Source organism: Oncorhynchus kisutch, linkage group LG4, assembly GCF_002021735.2.
Source record: "Oncorhynchus kisutch isolate 150728-3 linkage group LG4, Okis_V2, whole genome shotgun sequence".
Taxonomy (NCBI): domain Eukaryota; kingdom Metazoa; phylum Chordata; class Actinopteri; order Salmoniformes; family Salmonidae; genus Oncorhynchus; species Oncorhynchus kisutch.
In genome coordinates this window covers 68,612,076-68,633,018 of record NC_034177.2, presented here as the reverse complement: position 1 = coordinate 68,633,018, position 20,943 = coordinate 68,612,076, and the positions used below count along the sequence as shown (strand labels likewise).

The following is a 20,943-nucleotide window of genomic DNA, read 5'->3' as shown; positions in this document are numbered from 1 at the left end:
CGTGGCCTCCAGCTGCTCTTAAACGCTAGTAAAACCAAATGCATGCTTTTCAACCATTCGCTGCCTGCACCCGCACGCCCGACTAGCATCACCACCCTGGATGATTCCGACTTAGAATATGTGGACATCTATAAGTACCTAGGTGTCTGGCTTGACGGTAAACTCTCCTTCCAGACTCATATCAAACATCTCCAATCTAAAATCAAATCTAGAGTCGGCTTTCTATTCCGCAACAAAGCCTCCTTCACTCACGCCGCCAAACTTACCCTAGTAAAACTGACTATCCTACCGATTCTCGACTTCGGCGATATCATCTACAAAATAGCTTCCAATACTCTACTCAGCAAACTGGATGCAGTTTATCACAGTGCCATCCGTTTTGTTACTAAAGCACCTTATACCACCCACCACTGCGATCTGTATGCTCTAGTCGGCTGGCCCTCGCTACATATTCGTCGCCAGACCCACTGGCTCCAGGTCATCTACAAGTCCATGCTAGGTAAAGCTCCGCCTTATCTCAGTTCACTGGTCACGATGGCAACACCCACCCGTAGCACGCGCTCCAGCAGGTGTATCTCACTGATCATCCCTAAAGCCAACACCTAATTTGGCCGCCTTCCAGTTCTCTGCTGCCTGTGACTGGAACGAATTCCAAAAATCGCTGAAGTTGGAGACTTTAGTCTCCCTCCCCAACTTTAAACATCTGCTATCTGAGCAGCTAACAGATCGCTGCAGCTGTACATAGTCCATCGGTAAATAGCCCACCCAATTTACCTACCTCATCCCCATACTGTTTTTATTTATTTACTTTCCTGCTCTTTTGCACACCAGTATCTCTCTTATCTTGGCCAGGTCGCAGTTGTAAATGAGAACTTGGTCTCAACTAGCCTACCTGGTTAAATAAAGGTGAAATAAAGGTGATATAAAAAATATATATTGTATACATGTGGTTAGCATGTTCAATTAATGAATTATAATTAATAAATGTAATGTATGTTAGCTTGTTTTCATTAAGAGGCAAAACGGTTTCACAAATTAAGTTTATGTAATATAGACTGTAGAGTATGTATCTCAGAAATACACCAATTACTTTAAAAGCACTGAAAATGACCTAGACCCATGTTGGCATATACATTTTTTAATAAAAAAATAAAAGTATTTTAATTTTTGGGACCGTTCCAAGTTCAGTTTGGAACAGTTGAAATTTCACTTAGGGACGGTGAGGAAAAAAGTTAGTCGTTAGTAACTACTCCAAGTCTCAGAGCGAGTGACGTTTGAAACGCTATTAGCGCACACCCAGCTAACTAGCTAGCCATTTCACATTGGTTACACCAGCCATTAGGCTGATAGGCTTGAAGTCATAAACAGCGCTGTGCTTGCGAAGAGCTGCTGGCAAAAGTTTGAATGAATGCTTACGAGCCTGCTGCTACCTACCATCGCTCAGTCAGACTGCTCTATCAAATCATACACTTAATTATAATATAATTACACACAGAAATACGAGCCTTTGGTCATTAATATGGTAAAATCCGGAAACTATAATTTCAAAAACAAAACGTTTATTCTTTCAGTGAAATACGGAACCGTTCGGTATTTTATCTAACGGGTGGCATCCCTAAGTCTAAATATTCTTGTTACATTGCACAACCTTCAATGTTATGTCATAATTACGTAAAATTCTGGCAAATTAGTTCGCAATGAGCCAGGCTGCCCAAACTGTTGCATATACCCTGACTCTGCGTGAAATGACACAATTTCACCTGGTTAATATGGCCTGCTAACCTGGATTTCTTTTAGCTAAATATGCAGGTTTAAAAATATATACTTCTGTGTATTGATTTTAAGAAAGGCATTGGTGTTTATGGTTAGGTACAGTCGTCCAACGATTGTGCTTTTTTCATAAATGCGCTTTTGTTAAATCATCCCCCTGCGTTGCATCGATTATATGCAACACAGGACACGCTATATAAACAAATAATATCATCAACCATGTGTAGTTAACTAGTGATTATGATTGATTGATTGTTTTTTTTACAAGATAAGTTTAATGCTAGCTAGCAACTTATCTTGGCTTCTACTGCATTCGCATAACAGGCAGTCTCCTCGTGGAGTGCAATGAGAGGCAGGTGGTTAGAGCGTTGGACTAGTTAACTGTAAGGTTGCAAGATTGGTCCCCCGAGATGACAAGGTGAAAATCTGTCATTATGCCCCTGAACAAGGCAGTTAACCCACCATTCCTAGGCCGTCATTGAAAATAATAATGTGTTCTTCATTAACTGACTTGCCTAGTTAAATAAAAGGTATTTTAAAAAACGGCAAAATCGGCGGCAAAAAAAATACAGATTTCCGATTGTTATGAAAACTTGAAATCAGCCCTAATTAATCGGCCATTCCGATTAATCGGTCGACCTCTAATACACACCCCAGAGAGAAAGAGAGAGGGGTAGACCTACAGATGGGCAAAGAAAGAGGTAGGAAGCAATAGGAGGGAGGAAGCAATAGGAGGGAGGAAGCAATAGGAGGGAGGACACAAAAAAAGGCGGTTGAGAGAGAAAGGCAAGACAGGGACCGTGGGAGGGAAGGGTGTGGGGCAAAGAGAGTAAGGGAGACATGGATCGATTCTATCCTCCTGTCTGTGTATGTCAGGGCTGGTGTTGTTGGAGCTAAAAGCCTTGCATTTAGTAGCCTGTCTGGGAGGAATAGGAGCAAACATGTAGCACCACCAGTCAACAGCTCTACCCTCATAGGAAACAGGAGATGACGCATGAGAAATCTGCTCAGATCCCCTAAGAATGAGTCGGCCTTTCAGAGGCACTTTATCACACAATAATATAGAGAGGGAGGATGAGAGAGAACGCTAGAACTGGCTTTAAAGGACTGGCTTTGAAAGAGAAACCATGTTCCGATCTCATGGCTGCATCCTTTCCCACTAATAAACCATTCTGTTATTTCACACGGTACTTGTATAGAGCTGACGATGGGATCGTTCTCTGCAACTAAGAACAGAGGCAGATGCATTCAGTCAGTGTGAGCAGATTTAAACAGGACAAAATAAGATGTGTTGCGTATCCATTCTATCAAACAGGACAGTTGTCCCTGAAGATCGCTGCTCTGGTCCAGCTGCACTACAAATCAACTGACTGAGAACCAAACATCCACCAATACGCACTGTACAGAAATAGTCTCACTGTTACAAAATATCACATTCTACAAGCCAAGAACATAGTCATTTAGGAAGGTTGGTAAACATGTTTCCCCCGAATCCAGCCTGATAACAAGGAAAATTAGAATATAGGCCGACTAACTCTACATTTCAAATGGGGAATTAAGCAAAGGTCAAATAACATATTAAGGCATGTTAGCGTTTGTTATTTATTGAGGGTAGCTGTAAATAGTGCATACGCTAAATAGAAAAGAAAGAAAGAGGGGCACCTACTTGAACTGTGGCGGAACCCGTTTTGTTCATATATTTACGCTGTAACTTTTATATATTGTCAAGCCTTTGGCCCAAGGCAGAATGGAAAGGAGAGAAGAGGGTAACATGACAGAGGGAGGGAATGATGAAAGAGAGAGAGGGAGCATGACGAAAACAGCAGAAAAGAGAAACCCAAGGGAACAGGGAAAAATAAGTCAAAAATGAGGAACAGGAAATGTTAAAAGGAAAAGAGGATGTGTGCTTGCTGATTTCAAACAAAGATAGAAATTGAGAAAGTCAAGCCACTTTCTTGCTGGGCAGATGTACTGCTCGGAAAGTGCCAACAGATGAGCCCTGATACCTTCCATCATTATTTATCTCTCCATCCTTCTCATCTTTCTTCTAAATGACCTCTGCTGCCAGAGGACCTGGCCCTAGCCACTGGTTTGCATGTGTGTTTACACTACACATAGCCACTTAAAACAGCTGGGGGGTGGCCAATACCAGTCACATCCTCAACTGAATTCTCCCTTTACCTGCTACCTCCAGGTTGTAGAGGTGTTTTTTTATTTTTAAGAAAGAAACTATGCACTGTGTGTGTGTCAGAAGCAGTGCCGGGGATAGAGTAGGATGAGTTTAGATGCCATTTTAGCTTCAGTCAGGACAGCTTGTGCTGCCCTTTGGGTGACTGTACTGTCCGTCTTTAGCTGAGAGAGAGGCAGTATGATGACGACGGTGTCTCTGGGTTTTAATGGTAGCCCGGATGCCTGTGGAAGGAGCTGCCGGCTCTCAACATGTCTGCTCAATTATATAGAGATAGAGACACCCAGAGCTAGTTGTTCTGGCAGGTATCTGTAACCTCACTCGCCACTGACACCCACGCCGACAGAGACGCGCGCACACACACACACACACACACACTCCTGTCCAGCCTATTACCACTCGGTTGCCTCATGCTCGTCATTACACCCTTGCTTCCACGCCGCCACCAGACACCCCAAATATCTTCAAGCAGACACAACAAAATGGGTGACCTCTGAACTCCTGGCCCCAGGGTCCTCCTTTATTGACTGTTGGCAGTCCACCCCCCTCTTTGTCCCCAATGCTCTATATTCTCTTGACCCTTACACCCCCCCCCAACCCCTCTATCCATCCCCCACGGTCTCTCTTCTTAAAGGCCAAACCTGACAACCCAAACATCCCAATTACGTCTCCTCTTCTCCCTTTCACACACCACTCCAACCTGACACACACACACACACACACTCGTTGAGGCACTTATTATTTCACAGAAAATTTACTCCCATCCTCCTTGTAAATATTAATAGCCACATGTGGGTACATTCAATTAGGCCTAGCATTTGTGATTCTGAGTACACATACTGAGAAAACACTAGAAAACTTGTGAGTCTGCTGATATAAAGGAAAGGCCATGATAGCAGTACTGGACCCTGGTGTGGACAGAGCCGAAAGAGACAGGGAGAGAGAAAAGGAGAGTGAGTGATGTGTAATAGAAATATGCTATCTCCCAACTCCCCCTGAGACACCTGCAGGGAGTGGGGACACGGCCATGTTCACCATTTCCCAGCGCCTGTGGAACAATTAGGTTCAAGTGCCTTGCTCAAGGGCACAGCGAACAGATTTTACACCATGTCGGTGCTGGTATTCGAACCAGCAACCTTTTGATTACTGGCCCAATGCAGTCACAGCAATAATTCTCAATGGGAAGACAGAAGACACTGACAGTTCTGTCAAATCACATCCTGGAGTATTCTCCAAATTATCACTAATCCCAACCCGCTTGAAAAAAACATGACAATCTTTTCCCAAAACCACAGGGCATGACAGTCTATTCAAATTTTCCCTCACTCAGAGACAAAGCTACTTGAGAAGCAATTATACAAACAAGGACATTCCTATTGTGGTGTGTGTAGCTGAATGACAATGCCAGAGGATAGAGTCGCTGAGGGGTGAAATGTTTCCCCCTTTGGAAACCGCTGTCTGATGACCTGTGTACAGATATACCGGAGTCTACTGATCTGAAGATGAATGCTGCCATGACAGTCAGCCGCACACGTCGCATGTGATCCGGCTTGTTATAACATGACCAAGCACAAATAGTTCATACATGTAATAATAACATGAACATGCACACATCGGTCTGGACGATATGGCCTAAAAATCAACTCAATTTGTATTTATTTATGGGTGATTCATGAGATAAATATATATTTTCTTGTTCTCTCTAAATAAGCTTCGTTGTGCAATTAAAGGTCAAATACACTGCATTTCAAACAGTCAGCAATAATCTAATGAAATCAGGGCTTGTGAAATTATACCTAGGCTAAATAGAAGCTATCCACAACCATAAGACCCACTAATAATTTCATAATTTTATTAAAATAGTTTAACCTGCTTTATTGCAATAATCGCTGATCTGGCTTTCAAGTCTATGAAAATTCCCTTTTTGTTACAAATTTAACCAGAGCCACGCATAATGCATATTCACTTCTTGTAGCAGTCATTATAGAAATAACACTGGTCTCATGAACAATCTCTCAAGCACAAGCCCACGTGCTAGTGAGTGGCCAGCTAATCATTATATTTCAAGTTTAGCCAATGCTAGCTAACAAGGTAGAACAGTTGAATTGTTATGAACACACCGTTCTGTCTGTCTCCAACTGTTTTAAACAGCGTGCTAGCCTGCCAACTTTGTTCAGATGTTGAAATCAAGTGGCCTACCTTGTTTCTCAGAATGAGAACGAGTTGCCAAGTCCTTATACAATAGTTGTATGCTTATTGCACATTTATAAAAAGAGACTAAACAGCTAGTATAACAGTCTTTGGCTAAAATGCTGCTAGCGATATGTGGTACATCAATGCCTCTTGCGACAAACTCAGCATTAATTTTCCAGAACCAATGTTCATTGATACTCCTGTTTTAGTAGTGTCTGGTCTGCCCGTAATTTGAGCTGTTGAGACATAAAAAGGGTATCGTTAGGTAGGTTAACTTCTCTATTAAAATAAAATAATGTCTCAACGTGTTTCAGTGTGCATACGACCGATTCTGTTGGACCAAACATCAAATGCAAATAGCGAGTTGAAATTGCTCGTCAGTGAGATGTGATATATCATCTTTGTGAGATGCAGGGGGAGGGGCTTGGTGTGTGTGTGTGTGTGTGTGTGTGTGTGTAAACCGAGAGTAAGCAGCGAAGCAAGAGGTTTCACTCTCACCAAAAATCTGTCCAAAAAAAGCCCAATCTGCTTCTATGGGCTTATTTTGGACCTAAGCTTGTCGCCGGCCTTCCCGCCTTTGAGACAACTCCCATTGTCAGGGTGGAGACATGAGCATCTTGTCATTATATATACACACAGATCTCGGGTGTAAATGGGAAGGTGCACACAGCACAGAAGGAGCGAAGCAGACGAGACCAAAAAGACATGAGAATAAGCGGACATAAACGCTAATAAAAACGACAACTAAAAAAAGACTTGATTCTTACAATATAGGTATTTTGGAATATCGCGCAAAAACTCATTTGAATTAAATCGTTATAGTCGCCCAGCCCTACACACACATGGGTCATACATGTAACTTACAATTAAACAGACTTTTTCCTGCCTTCCTCCTCGCAAATGCTCAAGCACACACACACTAAAAATCAGTGGCTAGGGCCAGGTCCTCTGGCAGCAGAGGTCATTCAGAAGAAAGATGAGATAAGGATGGAGCGAGATGGAGATAAATAATGATGGAAGGTATCAGGGCTCATCTGTTGGCGACAGTGACAAGGCCTCTCAGGCAGAGCATCCTACATAGCTCACACACAGCTAGAAGTCTGATGAAAAATCACACACACACACACAAACACACACACAGCTCTAGATCTAAGAATAGATGCAGGCAATCTTCCATCATAAATAGCGATAAGTGTGACAAAAACAATTCATTTGGAGGCTTTGATAATTAAAAGATGACTTATTGAAAACAAAACAACAGATGCCCTGTGAGGAAAATATGTTCTGTTGTTGTATTATGGATGTTTCTATTCCAAATGCAATACTATGCAAACATCCTACATAAAAGACTGAATGAGGATCGAGTCAGTGGTGGGCTATAATTTCGGCTCGAGGGCCACATGGGGATTTTCAACATTTGTGAGGGGCGCAGAGATTTTTTCTGGACCGATTTGTTCGTCAAAAGCAAATTGCGAGACAGAAAAAGGGCAGTTATTTGAAAACGTATTGGTCCATTCAAATTTTTTCAAACTTTATATCTATTTTCTGACTTAAGTGTTGCCTGGAGTGTTTTTTTAACACCCCAAAAAACAAATACATTTGACTTAAACCTCCCTGGGGCCGTGTTGAATTGGCTCGCAGGCCGGATCCGGTCCATCGGCCGTATGTGGGCTAGCTAGTCCCTTTGATAATACCTTGACCTATTGAAAGCGTTGCCCCCTCCTGCACGATGTATTTCATCTGAGCTTTACTAAAGGTTGGGGAGTCAGAGCCTCAGAGTAAAGCCCACCTCCATGGGATGAAGACATGCAAAGACCCATCTCTTCATCTCCACACAACGTCTTTATCCCCACCACCCCCAGGACATCCCCGGGACACCAGCTCACTGGCTAAACACACATCACAAAGAGGGGGCTATTCTGGCTACCGCTAGATACAGGCTGGAGGGACCATACGCCAAAATCTAAAGTGCTGGATTCACAGCAGGATTTCTTCAACTCTGGACCCAATGTGGGCCCTGGGCATGTGAAAGGTGGGCTGTGAGTTACCAGAATAAATCTAGAATCACACAGAATTTCTTAAATTTGAGTTGGAGGACGATTTGGGTCACGGGAGGACGGTCAATTTTTCATTTGAGTCTCGAGCTGAAAAAGTTTAAGAACCCCTGCTCCACAGGGTCGGTCACAAAAATATTTTAATACTAGGAAGTCTCAAACAGCATTGCTAACCTGAGCCACAGCTTGATGTTACCACAGGGCCGTTCCCCGTAACTGCCCATGTCGGACAGGCCTACAGGCCAGGGACTGGCCCAGTTGGCTCTGTCAGTCTGGCACATACAGTGTCTGTATGTGTAAAGGGTGCTGGCATTGCTGGGCAGAGTGGCCTAACCAGCCTGAGTGAGTGTGATGGTAATCCAGAGGCATGCCTAATTAGAGGACGGATTTAGCTGTATGGATGACGTGCCATAGACAGAAGACGGATTTAGCTGTATGGATGACATGGCATAGACAGAGGACGGATTTAGCTGTACGGATGACATGGCATAGACAGAGGACGGATTTAGCTGTAAGGATGACATGGCATAGACAGAGGACGGATTTAGCTGTACGGATGACATGGCATAGACAGAAGATGGATTTAGCTGTATGGATGACATGGCATAGACAGAAGACGGATTTAGCTTTATGGATGACATGGCATAGACAGAGGACGGATTTAGCTGTATGGATGACGTGCCATAGACAGAAGACGGATTTAGCTGTACGGATGACATGGCATAGACAGTATACGGATTTAGCTGTATGGATGACATGGCATAGACAGAAGATGGATTTAGCTGTATGGATGACATGGCAGAGACCGAAGACGGATTTAGCTGTATGGATGACATGGCATAGACAGAAGACGGATTTAGCTGTATGGATGACATGGCATAGACAGAAGATTGATTTAGCTGTACGGATGACATGGCATAGACAGAGGACGGATTTAGCTGTATGGATGACATGGCATAGACCGAAGACGGATTTAGCTGTATGGATGACATGGCATAGACAGAAAAGGCCAGCAGGCTGCAGTCAGTGTACTGTAGGCCTGAGAGATAGATAGGGGAGGATGGAGGGAAGGATAGGAAGAGGGGAGGATGAGATGGCCTGCTCCATATCCGCCCCAGGGATGCCTTCCCCCAGTGACTGTATGTATTTAATAAATGACCAAACAAGGCCTGCCGCTTTACCAGGAAGCTTAGTGATAATCTGGGTTAATGCATTGAGAGCGAGGGAGAGAGAGAAGGGGCAACTTTCTCTAATCTTCAGCAGGCAAAACATCCCATGCTTAAGATTTTCCTGTGCTGAAATGAATAAAACAAATTAAAGTGTGTTGATTATACAATAAAAGTCATGCTTGTAAACCGCAGTGATCGTCAAATAGTTGTTTTTTTTAAACAACAGCTTTAATGAAAATGTGTCTGTGTGGTGCGAGGAGGAGGGGAAAGCAGGGAAACGGTAAATGAAGCTTTCCTTTGATGCGTACACAGCGGCCGCCTGCGGGGAGAGTGAGCGAGAAAACCGTGATGCCTCGGCGTGAGATGCCTGTGTGCGTCTGTAAATGGATATCCACACTATCAAACAGTACATGACATAGATGCAATTGGAATCGCAAACCTAAACCAGGTACCCAACATTTATTTGAGAATCCCCCTTAAAATAACAATAGAAAAATGGGAATCTCACAAAAACACCAGAAGCAGACAGGAAAGCCAAGTGAGACTCCGTGGTCTTTGTTCAGGTAGAGATGAGAGCAGTGGTGCAGTGGTCCCTGAGTGCGTCTGGTTGCTCCCCTTTCCCAAAGATGAGAGCTCTCCTTCAGCCAAGCGTGAGAGTCGGGTCAAACGCATGATGCCAGTCTACAAAAAGAGAGCCAGCTCCCCGTTGAGACGGCTCTGAACTGGAGCGAACATGTTGGCTCATCGCTACATTAGGCACTGGACAGGCGCGCGCACAAACACACACACACAAATCAGTTTCTACTTTGGGAAACTGCAGATCAATTGCTATTCTCTGCTCTTCCGTTCAAAATGATGAATGCATTCACTTAATGGCCTGTTATTTGGAGGGAACGGAGCGGGTGGTGGAGAGGCTAACAAAATAACTCTATACTCTACACTAGGGTTGCAAAGGGTCTGAAATTTTCCATGGTAAGTTAAGCCCTGGAATTTGGGGAATTTTGCTTAAATTCATCAAAAAGTTAGCTTATAACAGTGACCTTTTTTTGTGGGACACAAGACAATTCTAGGTTCCCTCAGAGCTCACAACAACCAACATCTGACAAAAGTCCCTCTACTTCTATTCGAGGTGAAAATTATGAATCAGACGCCTTATTGATAGCAACAGCTCATGGTCTCCTGGAATCAGAAGTTGTTTTCACTCATTGGAGGAAAGTCAGAAATGCTGATGAGTGTCTTGCTCGAGCTGTGTATGCAACTGGTTTACCTCTGATGCTCACAGGCTATGTGTATTGGAAGAGATTTCTGAATGTTCTTCGCCCAGCATACACCCCTCCAACCAGACATGCTTTATCTACTCATTTGCTGTTTGCAGAGTTCAACAGAGTTCAAGTGAAGGTCATGCAAATCATAGAGAAAACAGACTGTATTGCAATCATCTCTGATGGGTGGTCGAATGTTTGTGGGCAAGGGAAAATGAACTACATCTACACCCCTTAACCAGTATTCTACAAGAGCACAGACACATGGGACAACAGACACACCGGTCTCTACATTGCAGATGAGCTGATGGCAGTCGTCAATGACCTTGGACAACAGAAGGTATTTGCACTGGTGACAGACAATGCTGCGAACATAAAGGCTGCTTGGTCTAAAGAGGAGGAGGAGTCCTACCCTCACATCACACCCATTAGATGTGCAGCTCATGCATTGAATCTGCTCCTCAAGGACATCATGGCACTGAAAACAATGGATACACTCTACAAGAGAGCCAAGGAAATGTCTAGGTAAGTGAAGGGTCATCAAGTTATAGTAGCAATCTACCTCACCAAGCAAAGTGAGAAGAATAAGAGCCCCACATTGAAGCTGCCCAGCAACACCCGTTGGGGTGGTGTTGTCATCATGTTTGACAGTCTACTGGAGGGGAAGGAGTCTCTCCAAGAAATGAGCATATCACAGTCTGCCGATATGGACAGCCCCATCAAGAGGATCCTCCTGGATTACGTATTTTGGGAGAGTGGTAAGCAGCCTGAAACCAATAGCAGTAGCCTGCTACTTGCAGATGTAAGAGAAAAAATCTGTACTACCCTGCGTACTTCCCTGTTGCTCCAAGCAGAGGAAACTGCAGTTCTGAAATACATCAAAAAGCGTGAAGACTTCCGCCTGAAGCCCATACACGCCGCAGCGTACATGCTGGACCCCAAGTATGCTGGCAAGAGCATCCTGTCTGGTGAAGAGATCAACAAGGCCTATGGTGTGATCAGGACAGTGTCTCGCCACCTTGGCCTGGATGAGGGCAAGGTTCTTGGCAGTCTGGCAAAGTACACTTCCAAGCAAGGGCTTTGGGATGGAGATGCAATATGGCAGTCATGCCAACATATCTCATCAGCCACCTGGTGGAAGGGACTTTGTGGATCTGAGGCTCTTTCCCTTGTTGCCTCCATCCTCCAAATCCCACCAACATCAGCCGCCTCTGAGTGCAAATGGTCCTTGTTTGGGAGATCACACACCAAAGAACACAATAGGCTGACCAATACAAGGGTTGAAAGATTGGTGGCCATCTGGGCAAATTTAAGTCTGTTTGAGCCTGACAACGAGCCATCCTCAACAAGGTTAGAAAGTGACAGTGAAGATGAGGCCTCAGAGTCTGATGTTCAAGAGGTGGACATTGAGGAGGTCCAGGGAGAAGACATGGAAGTCTGAGAGAAAGACAACCAAAGCTTTAGGTTCTAGACTATAATTTTATCGATTTATGTTGAAAACGTTTATTCAATATTCCCTTCCTTTTGTTGTTCAATGAAATCATCCCATGTGAAGAGTCAAGTCAACTCATGTAATTAAAGTTCAATTCATAACAAAATATTATTATTTTTTTCTATTGGAAGGAATTAATAATTTGCAATTATGCCTACTTAAGGTAAAATATTTGTTTCTGTCTCCATAAAATATGGTAAATATATCCAATGCAAAAAACCCATTTACATTTAAATGGTATTCATATTAATTTGCACATATTTACATTAATTCCCAAATACAGTTGAAGTCGGAAGTTTACAAACACCTTAGCCAAATACATTTAAACTCAGGTTCACAATTCCTGACATGTAATCCTAGTAAAAAATTCCCTGTCTTAGGTCACTTAGGATCACCACTTTATTTTAAGAAGGTGAAATGTCAGAATAATAGTAGAGATAATTTTTTATTTCTTTCATCACATTCCCAGTGGGTCAGAAGTTTACATACACTCAATTAGTATTTGGTAGCATTACCTTTAAATTGTTTAATTTGGGTCAAAACGTTTCAGGTAGTCGTCCACAATCTTCCCACAATAAGTTGGGTGAATTTTGGCCCATTCCTCCTGACAGAGCTGGTGTAACTGAGTCAGGTTTGTAGGCCTCCTTGCTCGTACACGCCTTTTCAGTTCTGCCCACAAATGTTTCTATAGGATTGAGGACAGAGCTTTGTGATGGCCACTCCAATACCTTCACTTTCTTGTCCTTAAGCCATTTTGCCGCAACTTTGGTAGTATGCTTGGTGAACTTCACAAAGTTCAACTGGTGAACTTCACAAATGGATGGCGTCATGAGGCAGGACAATGGATACTTCACAAATGGATGGCGTCTCAAGACATCAGTCAAATGGGTCTTCCAAATGGACAGTGACCCACTGTCCATTTGGAAGACCCATTTGCGACCAAGCTTTAACTTCCTGACTGATGTCTTGAGATGTTGCTTCAATATATATCCATATAATTGTCCTGCCTCATGACGCCATCCATTTGTGAAGTTCACCAGTCCCTCCTGCAGCAAAGCACCCCCAAAACATAATGCTGCCACCCCCTGTGCTTCACGGTTGGGATGGTGTTCTTTGGCTTGCTAGCCTCCCCCTTTTTCCTCCAAACATAACTATGGTCATTATGGCCAAACAGTTATATTTTTGTTTCATCAGACCAGAGGACATTTCTCCAAAAAGTACGATCTTTGTCCCCATGTGCAGTTGCAAACCGTAGTCTAGCTTTTTTATGGGGTTGTGGAGTAATGGCTTCTTCCTTGCTGAGTGGCCTTTCAGGTTATGTTGATATAGGACTCGTTTTACTGTGGATTTTGATACTTTTGTACCCATTTCCTCCAGCATCGTCACAAGGTCCTTTGCTGTTGTTCTGGAATTGATTTGCACTTTTCGCACCAAAGTACGTTCATCTCTAGGAGACAGCATGCGTCTCCTTCCTGAGCAGTATGACGGCTGTGTGGTCCCATGGTGTTTATACTTGCGTACTATTGTTTGTACAGATGAACGTCGTACCTTCAGACATTTGGAAAATGAACCAGACTTCTGGAGGTCAACTATTTTTATTCTGAGGTCTTGGCTGATATCTTTTGATTTTCCCATGATATCAAGCAAAGAGGAACGGGGTTTGAAGGTAGGCCTTGAAATACATCCACACCTCCAATTGACTCAAATGATGTCAATTAGCCTACCAGAAGCTTCTAAAGCCATGACATCCTTTTCTAGAATATTCCAAGCTGTTTGAAAGGCACAGTCAACTAAGTGTATGTAAACTTCTGACCCACTGGAATTGTGATACAGTGAATTATAAGTCAAATAATCTGTCTTTAAACAATTGTTGGAAAAAATACTTTTGTGCCATGCACAAAGTAGATGTCCAAACCGACTTGCCAAAACAGTAGTTTATAGTCTATATTTTGTTAATTAACAAGATATTTGTGGAGTGGTTGAAAAACAAGTTTTAATGACTCCAACCTAAGTATATGTAAACTTCCGACTTCAACTGTATTCCCGTTAACCTGTCTAGGAACTGTTCTGCTAGCGGAACCCCTCGCCAACAGCCAATGAAACTGCAGGGTGCCAAATACAAATCAACAGAAATCTCATAAATCAAATTTCTCAAACATACAAGTATTAGGCACCATTTTAAAGATACAATTCTCATTATTCCAGCCACAATGTCTGTTTCAAAAATGCTTTACAGCGAAAGCTCCACAAACGATTATGTCAGGTCTCCACCAACTCACAGAATAACCCAGCCATTTTTCCAGCCAGAGAGGAGTCACAAAAAGCACAAATAGAGATAGAATTAATCACTAACCTTTGATGATCTTCATCAGATGACACTCATAGGACTTCATGTTACACAATACATGTATGTTTTGTTCGGTAAAGTTCATATTTCTATCCAAAATTTTACATATTTATATCTTATTTTACATTGGCGTGTTACGTTCAGTAGTTCCAAAACATGCATTGATATTGCAGAGAGCCACATGAATTCACAGAAATACTCATTATAAATGTCGATGAAAGTAAACATTTTAGACATGGAAATATAGATACACTTCTCCTTAATGCAACCGCTGTGTCAGATTTTTTTTTTTACTTTTCGGAAAAAGCATAATCTGAGAACGGTGCTCAGAGCCCAAACCAGCCAGAGAAATGTCCGCCATGTTGGGTAGGCAACATTATACATAAACAGCATTATAAATATGCACTTACCTTTGATGATCTTCATCAGAATGCACTCCCAGGAATCGCAGTTCCACAATAAATGCTTGTTTTGTTCGATAATGTCCATAATTTATGTCCATTTATGTCCAATAGCTTCTTTTGGTAGGGCGTTTGGTAAACAAATCCAAATGCGCGATCTGGTCCATTCGGACGAAACGTTCAACAAGTTATATTACAGGTTGAAGAAACTTGTCAAACTAAGTATAGAATCAATCTTTAGGATGTTTTTATCGGAAAAGTTCAATAATGTTCCAACCGGAGAATTCCATTGTCTGTTGAAAAGCAATGGAACGACAGCTACCTCTCAAGTGAAAGCGCGTGACTGAGAATGAGGCTGTAGGCAGACCAATGACTCAAAGAGCTCCCATCCGGTCCCACATCACATGAGAAGCCTGAAACAATGTTCTAAAGACAGTTGACATCTAGTGGAAGCCTTAGGAAGTGCAACATAACCAATATCCCACTGGGTATTCAATAGGGGTGAGTTCAAAAACTACAAACCTTAGATTTCCCACTTCCTGTTTGGATTTCTTCTCAGGTTTTTGCCTGCCATTTGAGTTCTGTTATACTCACAGACATCGTTCAAACAGTTTTAGAAACTTCCAAGTGGTTCCTATCCAATACTAATAATAATATGCACATATTAGCATCTGGGACTGAGTAGGAGGCAGTTCACTCTGGGCACGCTATTCATCCAAAAGTGAAAATGCTGACCCTATGCCAAAGAAGTTAATTCCCACTGTTTCCACCACTGAATATTCCCCAAAATGTGCAACCCTACTCCAAACTCCTTATGCATATGTAATTTCCTCCATCTTAGGGCCTAGTGGAAAGATATTTCTTTGCCCCGTCCTAAAGCTACATACAGTGGACGGGAGTAGGGAGCCAGTAGGGAGCCGCTGTCCTGGCAGCTCTCTCTCTGTCAGATCACATCAAAGGAGAGGCACTCCCCCTGAGGCAGAGCAGCACAGGGGAACCATCAGAACCTTCATCTCCCAACACTAGTAAACACTCTGCATCACTGATAACACAGACTGCCTGCTTGAAACTGGGAGGCAGACAAAATACATCATGACTCACTGTTGAATCATAACTCTAGTCAGGGTGCATTTAGTTTGAGGGATGGAGAGGCAACCGTTTGCAGTAAATTTTTCAGATGGCCTACGTGGAGTTATCAAAAAGTAAGGTGCTAAGAGGTTGGGTGCATGCTAGTGTTGTCATGATACCAACATTAACATGCTGAAACATGAGGTGATGGCGGCGGATGAATGGCACGACAATGGACATCAAGATCTCGTCACTGTATCTCTGTGCATTCAAATTGCCATAGATAAAATGCAATTGTGTTGGTGGCTGTAGTCGCCCCTTGATAAGCAGTGCACTTCTGAATGTTGTAAAAGCATTACATGGTCGCTGCCCATATCATTGCATTGGGCAGAAAATACACGAGAGTTCCTGGGCAGAAAATACACGAGAGTTGCTTTAAGTTAACCATTTTCACTGTAGTGTCCAAAACATCTTTCAAGCTGTCAGGCATTCCCTTGGCAGCAAGAGCTCCTCGGTGGATGCTACAGTGTACCCAAGTGGCGTCGGGAGCAACTGCTTGCACGCTCGTTACCACTCCACTATGTCTCCCTGTCATGGCTTTTGCACCATCAGTACAGATACCAACATGAGCAGTAGCTACGTTTGGCTACATACGGACCGTTAGTCTGTACGCTCTAAAACAATGTTGGAGGCAGCTTATGGTAGAGAAATTAACATTAAATGATCTGGCAACAGGTCTGATGGACATTCCTGCAGTCAGCATGTCAATTGCACACTCCATCTGGGGCATTGTGTTGTGGGACAAAACGGCACACTATAGAGTAGCCTTCTATTGTCCCCAGCACAAGGTACACCTGTGTAATGATCATGCTGTTTCATCAGCTTCTTGATATGCCACACCTGTCAGGTGTATGGATTATCTTGGCAAAGGAGAAATGCTCACTAAAAGGGATGTAAACAAAACTGTCCACAACATTTTAGAGAAATAGGCTTTTTGTGCATATAGAACATTTTTGGGATCGTTTATTTCAGCTCATGAAACACTTTGTTTATATGTGTGTTCAGTATACATAAATAACGATCTGCATGTCATTGTGGCAGTAAGGGAAAACACTGAACCTTAACTCTTCAGTTAACACACACCACTCTCTCCCACAACCACATACACACTGCTCCCAACTGCTAGGCACCAAACAGAATGTGAGGAGCACCAGAAATATATATATATTTTTAAAAATGTATTTTAGGCTTACATTATTAGGCCTATATCACATCTAACTCATTCCACGGAGTGCCGAGTGTCTGCGGGTTTTCACTCCTCCCCTTGTACTTGATGAATAAATTAAGGTCACTAATTCGTAAGGAACTCCCCTCACCAGGTTGTCTAGGTCTTAATTGACAGGAAGAAACAAGAACCAGCATACATACACTAAGCCCTCCGTGGAATGAGTGACACCCCTGGCCTATATGAATAATACCTTAGAAGCACATCTCATGAGTAGCTGACGCTTTCCTATTCTTCCTGTGCCAATGAAATTGTTCGCTAGCTAGTTAACATGACTGAACGTTGTTTTTTATTAAACTAATAATAGTGACCGGGATTAGTTTAAAACGGCCTCGGACATGGTTTGTGAAATTATATAAAATGCACTCAAAATCACGCAGGAAGAAAAAAATTACTCATATTACCGGGGCTATCTTTTTTTAATCGTTTGAGCTAGAGACACACCATTTATTTATTTTTTAACTGTAAAGCTACAAGCATCCCTGTCGCAAATATGTGCTCTATTTGTCCTCTCTGGTACTTAGAGGCTGCAAACTTGCAAAACTACTGTGCTCTTGGTTATACCGGGGATGAAATTATGCAACGTATCAACTTTGCTCGCTCTGCGCCAATGTATCAAATGCAACAATAGACTCAGGGTCTGCATCCCCACTCGCCATCACGGCTAAATTCCTTTAAAAAAAACTGATTGATGAATAGAGGCGTAGGAAGAGGAGACGGAGAGAAGCAGGTGAGGGATGGCTGGAAGGGCAAGCGGCTGCCTGCTGGCTGATTACAGCTACAACATGTGTTATGCGCATGAAAGTGAAGTGGACATTATTGGACTGGCGCATGCAATATACTAGTTGCTGTTTCATTTTTTCAAATTCAATTTATGAACAAAACAGACCCAAACATGAACAAAACTGGCCCAAACATGTGGTAGAAGGCTATCATATGAAATGGTACTACGGTATTCTAAACATGTTGGCATTATAAGCATCTTGACGTTTTGGTACCGTGCTATTTTTTTAAAATTTTACTAGGCAAGTCAGTTAAGAACAAATTCTTATTTTCAATGACAGCCTAGGAACAGTGGGTTAACTGCCTGTTCAGGGGCAGAACGACAGATTTGTACCTTGTCAGCTCGGGGATTCGAACTTGCAACCTTTCGGTTACTAGTCCAACGCTCTAACCACTAGGCTACCCTGGTAACGTGGTACCAGTGTACCGTGCAACACTAACGCATGCACAGTGAATTATGTTGTCCGAACACGTTGGATAGCCCAGCACAGCATCTCTCAGACAGACTGGTTGAATCTCCTAGCCAGTCAGCCGAGCCAAAGCCCAGAGGAGCAGAGTACTATGCTGCTGATGTAGCCATCCTTAATTCATGGCTTTGAATGGAGAGAGACATGCTGGGACCTCGTCTCCCCATGTCTCATTAAAATGCTCTGCGTGTTTCCCTACGCAGCCAGCCGACGCATTAATGCCACTTCTCTACCCCTATTTCTACAGAACATCGCCTTTTCCAGCTGACTCTTCCTTCCCTCGCTTTCTCTTCCTCTCCACACGTCAAACCTCACACAGACCAGGAATGATGCTGATTTCAAAGTCCTCTGAGCCCCAAGATCAAAGCAAGGTGGTCAGCAGAAGGGCGGGGGAGTAGTCTCAGAGAATAACATTCTCCGTGCATGAAACAGAGGAGGAGTAGTGAGGGGGAAAGTAGGATGCTGCTGTCAGCCTGTACACTAGTAATGGTTGAGAGAGAGTTGAAATAATATAATGCATGGCGCTCCCCTGGAACAACAAATATAAATTGATATCCCAGGCCTGGAATGGTCCTTTATTGCATCCCGTGGGAGGACATGAGACCTTCCCTCCCTTTATCAGTCCCTCTGGGGAATGATTTCGCAGATGTTTGAAATGTAGAGTTTTATCCATGAATAAAGTGTTAGTGTTTTTCCATGTTGATATCTTTCCCACACACACACAGGATGTGGCAAATGGAAAACGTTTAAAAATGCCAATTATATAGTTTTTCCGTGAAAACAATAACAACAAATCATACAATTCCACATCAATTCACAATGCAGAATAATGGTCATATTAATTATGTAAGACCGCTAGGACCGGGCCAATTAAGTTATATCTACTGCAGTCATACACCCTTGAAAGCGCCTCGGCTATGGCATGTTTGTTTGGCTGTAAGGGTACACTACGGCTTTTTAAACGCCAACACAAAACCTTCTCTGGAGATAGTTTTGAAGTGCCACTGAACAGGCATTTTACTTCTGTAAAGGAATGCCGCTTCTGAAGCGTGACTAACCTGAACTCTCAATCAAATCACCTCAAGCAGACCATTCCTTGAAAAAAGTACTCTAAAATTCTTTAAAAACTATGACTTACCAAGACATTTAGTTGAAAGAAAACATCTTCCACTAGGAATCGACTCCAAAGATTCAGTACTTTTGGAATGGAGGAGACTGATTCTCTGAAGTAGTTGCCGTACTTCCGAGGAACACTCGCATATTTCATAACAAGCTAGCAAGGGGAGGGTATAGGCAGGTTGGCCACCAGGCTGACGGAGTCAGAACCGTGAACTAGGCCTATCTATTGGTAATCAAAAAAATTATCTCCCAATGGAACACCGCATTTCAGAATTTCTTGGCTTGCAATGTCTCGCAACTTCAGTAAAGCAGGGCCTATCATCAATAGGCTAGGATATTCTACACCAACATCCGGAAGACTTAACACACACACTTGCATCATTTGCGAAGAAATAGTATAGGCAAGCCATCTAAATTTAATTTTTTGTCAAAAATAATAATTCCTGTCAGGAATTTTTCTTAAAAAGGTCCTGCACGAAAAGTCCGTCATTCTAATTCATATCTAAAATAGCCGTTGTTACCAAAATAAAATGACCCATAATATTTTTGTGGAATAGAAATGCTCAAAATGTTAGAAAAATAACATTCTCTCATGGCTAAGTACCAGCAAGTTCGTAAAGAGGGGAGCTTATATTCAGGGAAGCTTATATTTATGAGCTCGCCTTGACTGACAGCTCTTTGAAACGCCTGTGTCAAGAAACTTGGACGCAGTGTTACAATAAAATAATTTTACGAAAATTTGGTGTTACACAAAGCAACTCAAACATTGAAATTGCATCAATAATATACATTTTGTTACACAACTCCCGTTTGGCATGTCTCTTGTGATGCGGTTCACAGCAGCACTGACTGTTGTCAGAACACCTGCGTCAGAGATTTGAATGACCCTTACCCTCCTTTTGTTCCATGCCTGCTGAATACCTAGCTAGCCAATAACTAGCTAACACCAGACACAGATGAAAGGGGAAACAAAAGTGACCAATTACAGGAAACTAGGCGTATGTCAAGGGACACTACTTCACAGGAGTGCCGTTTGAAGGTAAAATATTTTTTTAATCAAAATTCATTTTTTGGGGCAGAAATGTCTTCTCGAACATGTGAACTTTCATGTGCCTTAAACATTTATGCCATCCGTAAATGCATATAAAATTGTTAAATTACAAGCCTAGTTGGTTTAGCCACAGAAAAAGTCAGCAGCCGTCCCGCTAGCCATGATTGGCTGAGATAATGAGTGCTGGACTTGCCGAGAGATGAGTTTGGATTGGTCCCCCATATAGCACGCATCTGTCTCTTTGAGGTGGTCAGTATGTCTAGGTAATCCTCTCTAACGCTGCTTTTAAAAAAA

The 20,943-nt window shown here is 42.7% G+C and overlaps 1 protein-coding gene across 4 annotated transcripts in view; it reads right to left on the bottom strand.

Moving 5' to 3' along the window:
• Window positions 1–20,943, bottom strand: part of ndst2a (N-deacetylase/N-sulfotransferase (heparan glucosaminyl) 2a) — a 169,697-nt gene that overhangs the window by 50,549 nt on the left and 98,205 nt on the right. Inside the window, exon 1 of one of the 4 annotated variants that reach the window (XM_031823493.1) lies at window positions 3,437–3,546. The exons of the other annotated variants lie outside the window; for them this stretch is intronic. The gene's annotated coding sequence lies outside the window, so the exon portion shown is untranslated. Of the gene's footprint in view, window positions 1–3,436; window positions 3,547–20,943 lie in introns of those variants that run through there. 4 annotated transcript variants of the gene reach the window in all.